Source organism: Notamacropus eugenii, chromosome 4, assembly GCF_028372415.1.
Source record: "Notamacropus eugenii isolate mMacEug1 chromosome 4, mMacEug1.pri_v2, whole genome shotgun sequence".
In the NCBI taxonomy this organism is placed as follows: Eukaryota; Metazoa; Chordata; class Mammalia; order Diprotodontia; family Macropodidae; genus Notamacropus; species Notamacropus eugenii.
Window position 1 is genome coordinate 396,949,999 of NC_092875.1, and position 4,128 is coordinate 396,954,126.

The window sequence follows — 4,128 nt, forward strand, 5'->3', positions numbered from 1 at the left end:
CCCTACAGCACAAAAGAAGATGAGGATAAGGGAAGGGAGGTACGTTATAAGTGAGGGCAGATTGGTGATAGGGGTAATTAGAATAATCGGCTTTTTGGGGTGGGGAGAGGGGAGAAACGGAGGGAAAATTTGGAACCCAAAAATTTTTTGGAAATGAATGTTGAAAACTTGAATAAATAAAATTAAAAAAAAAAGATATCCAGGCAGTTTTCCTTGATAATTTATTGAAATATAATGTCTAGGCTCTTCCTTTGATAATGGAGCTTAGTTAGTCCACTAATTCTTAAATTATCACTCTCAAATCTACTTTCTAGATTAGTTATTTTTCAGATTAAAGATTTAATATTTTCTTCAATTTCTTTCTTTTTTACCTTTATTTTATTGTTTCTTTATGAATCATGGGATAATTAGCTTCCAATTGCCAAATTCTAATTTTTGACGAGTTCTGTTCTTCAGTGAATTTTTACAACTTCCTTTCCATTTGATCTCTATTCTACTTTTTAAGGTATTCTTTTCTTCAGTGAGTTTTTGTGCCTCTTTTACCACTAGGGTAATTATGTTTTTTTAAGTGACATTTTCTTCAGTATTTTTGTGTCTCTTTTACCAAGTAGTTAATTATTCTTTCATAAGTTTCTTGAATTACTCTTATCCTCCCTCCCCAATTCTTCTTCTGCCACTTATCTATTTAATTTTTCCAAGAATTCTTCTTGGATTTGGGTCGAAGAAGTATTTTTCCTTGAGGGCACTTGTAGCCGTTTTCACTTTGTTATCTTCTGAGTTTGGGTCTTGATCTTCCTTGTCAATATGGTATCTGGGGCAACTATGTGGTGCAGTGCATAGAGCACCAGTGCAGGACTCGGGAGGACCTGAGTTCAAATCTCACCTCAGCCACTTGAGACTCACTAGCTGTGTGACCTTCAACAAGCCATTTAGCCCCAATTGCCTCATCCTGGGTCATCTCCAGTCATCCTGATGTATACCTGGTCACTGAATATAGATGGCTCTGGAGGAAAAGTGAGACTGGTGACCTGAACAGACCTCCCTCACTCAAAACAAAGTCAAATGTAAGTCATGTCATTATTTCTCTTATGGCATGATCTTCAGCAACGAAGGATGAACACACACAAACACACACACACACACAAACACAGTATCTATGCCATAGTGAAGTTGTTCTTTGCTTGTTTGCTTGCTCATTTTTTGTTCATCTTCTTTCTTGACTGCATAAGCAATCTTCTGTACTCTGGAACCACTAACACAAACTGCTTAGGGAAATAGAGTTGTTAATCAGTGCCAGTTAATCTCCATGCTAGTACATGGTCCCCTGTAATATCTTTCTTACTAATTAGTTGCCTAATTCTCTTAATGTCTCTTGGCTGAAAACTAAAGTTGTTGTTGCTCCTGTTACTGTTCTGGCCTTCTTTCCAAGGCCCTCTACTGGTGCTGCTGCTGTGCTCTTGCCTGGTCTCCACTCATGTATTACAGACCTCTCTTGCCAATCTCCTAAGCTGTTCTATGTTGGAAAAATGCCTCACTCTAATCTTTTGCTGGCTGTGATGGCCCAAAAATTTGCTTTTGCAAAATATCTTAAATTGTTTAGATGAGAATGTTGGAACAATTCAGATGGGTTGTTACCTGTACTCCATCTTGGTTTTACTTTCCGGAAATATGAATCTAAAGCTATTTGGAAGACACAGTACATCACCTTTGGCTTTTTGTTTTCTACTGGTATGTTAACTTTCTAGGAAGACAGAGGAGTTAGAGTATTCAAAGGGTTCTGTTTTCCTATTCCTTCACTTCACTAGAGATCCCCCAGACTAGCACCATATTTGGTCCCCTGCTTGGAGCCTGTTCACTGAAAGGGTAAGAGTAAAATGATTTTTATTATAATTGTGAAATGTTGAAGGAGTAAATGTTGAAGCAGTGGCTGTAGCTGGAATCAGGAAGCCCTGAGTTTAAATCCAGCCTTGAATCTTCAGCTATGGGATTCTGGAAAAAAAAAAATTACTTTATCTTTCTCTTCTTCATTTATCTTTCTTTACTAATTTATAGGCACCTTAGCAGAGCCTTGAAGATAAGGGTTCTGAGAGATAGAGATGAAGAGGAAAGCATCCCAGTCTGTGGAATTTTTAGAGGCAAGAGGAGTACAAAATTTTGGGGAAGGCTACTTGTCTAGGTTGGCAGGAAAAGAGACTTCATTGAGGGGGAGATTATGACAAATATGGCTGCAAAGGAAGACAGGGGTCAGACTTTAAAACTTCAGACCTTAAATTCCAGGATCTCATATTTCACCCTATAGGCAATTAGGAGTCATCAAGTGACATGGTGAAACCTATGCTAAAGGAAAGAATATTTTTTGGTAGCTGCACTTCAGTTTCACAGATTGCCATGAGTGTGGTTAGAATATTCAAAGTGAAACTCTATAAATAAGTAAAAGTTTTCTAAAGAGTCCTAGATGTGTTTCAACAACCCACACTCAATAAACAAAGTGAAAAATAATCATTTCCTTAAGGAAAGTATATGTGTCTAATAAGGGTTAGTCATCAAAGTAACAAGAACCTTGGGAGAATGTGATCATGTGCTCTTGAAATCTATAAATAGCCACTGAAAGAAGATTTTAGATGACCTTTAAAGTCTTTTTAGCTCTAAATTTTATAATCCAAGTAAAGTCAGATTTGTATCCTAGATTTTAGGAAAGCATTTTCAGAGTAAGTGTAGAATCAGATAACCAGAAGAGAAAGTGTTTTAAGAAGCTTGAGAAGAGCTGTAAAACACTACATTCTAATGATTGTAAACTATCTTAATGATGAAAAAAAATAAACACATGCAAAGAAACTGATGTACTTTCCTGGAGAGACCTCTGAGGCACTCCGATTTTAAGCTGAAGATTGTGAACTTTTCAACTTAAAAAAGGCTTTAAAGTAAAATTGGAATGGAAAAGAGAAAAACTGCCTCCATAAATCTTCTAAGGCAGTTCCATAAAGAGGAATTAATGTGATATATTGAGAAGAAAAAAAGATTGTTAGGGACCAAAAGCCAAGTAATTCAAATGAAGCAATGTCCAAGAGGGACAATAATAATAGCCATGGCTTCTGATATTTATCCACAAATGTATAACAGTGCAATAAAGAGAGATTCTTGTCCAGGTATGTTTTACATTGCATAGTTTATGAGATCTCTTCTAATTCTGAGGATTGTTTTTTGTTTCTTTGAGAGGTTCTTGGGGTTGGAGGGGGGGGTTCCGTGATCCTGTGGAAAGATGACAGAAAGAATATAAAACCACAGGTGGATCTATATGTGGGACAGAACTGTAAGAATAGAATCAGAAAGTTCCAATATCAACTTACTTATTCTTTTAAATGCTAAAGCAAAAAAAAAAAAAAATCCTTACCTCCTCTCTTACTTACCTACCTTCTTCTTTCTCCTCCTTCCCTCTTCTTCCTCCCTCCCTTCCTCCATCACTCTGTCTTTTCTGTTTCCTCTTTTCTTTCTCCATCACTCTCTTCTTTCTTTCATTCCTTCCTTCCCACTTTGTTTAAAAAAAGAAAGCTTTTGGACATGATATTATAGTATGAGAATATTAGAAAAGACTGAGAGTAGAGCCACTATTTTTCCTTTGGATTACTAAAAAATTGTGAGCCCTTATGGAAAAGGAAACAATGATCATACAAACCAGTCAGAATTTAACAAAGACAAGTAATCTCAAATTATTCAAACTTCCTTTATTTGATAGCTACCTAATTTAATTCAACCAAATTCATTAAGTATCTATTATGGATGCACAAATGGAAAAGCATTAATAGGCATCTACTATATGCCAAGTAGCAAGCTTTACAGTTATAAATACAAAAATTATATAGTCCTTGTTTCAAAGAAAGTTGATTGTAACAGACTGAGTGAGAACAAATAGGAATGTTGTAGCCAAGGTAAAGGGTTTGGGTCTGTACAGTCACAGGGTTGGTGAGTCAACCCACCACATCTCATTTTCTAAAGCAATGGTAGCATTGATTTGATTATGATGCTTAGAACAAGACGTGGAAAAGAGTGGGAGAAAAGGGAAGCTCATGAAATTATTGTATCTTGTCAAATGTCTAGACATCTAAGATAAAAGGCTAGATAGGATATTCA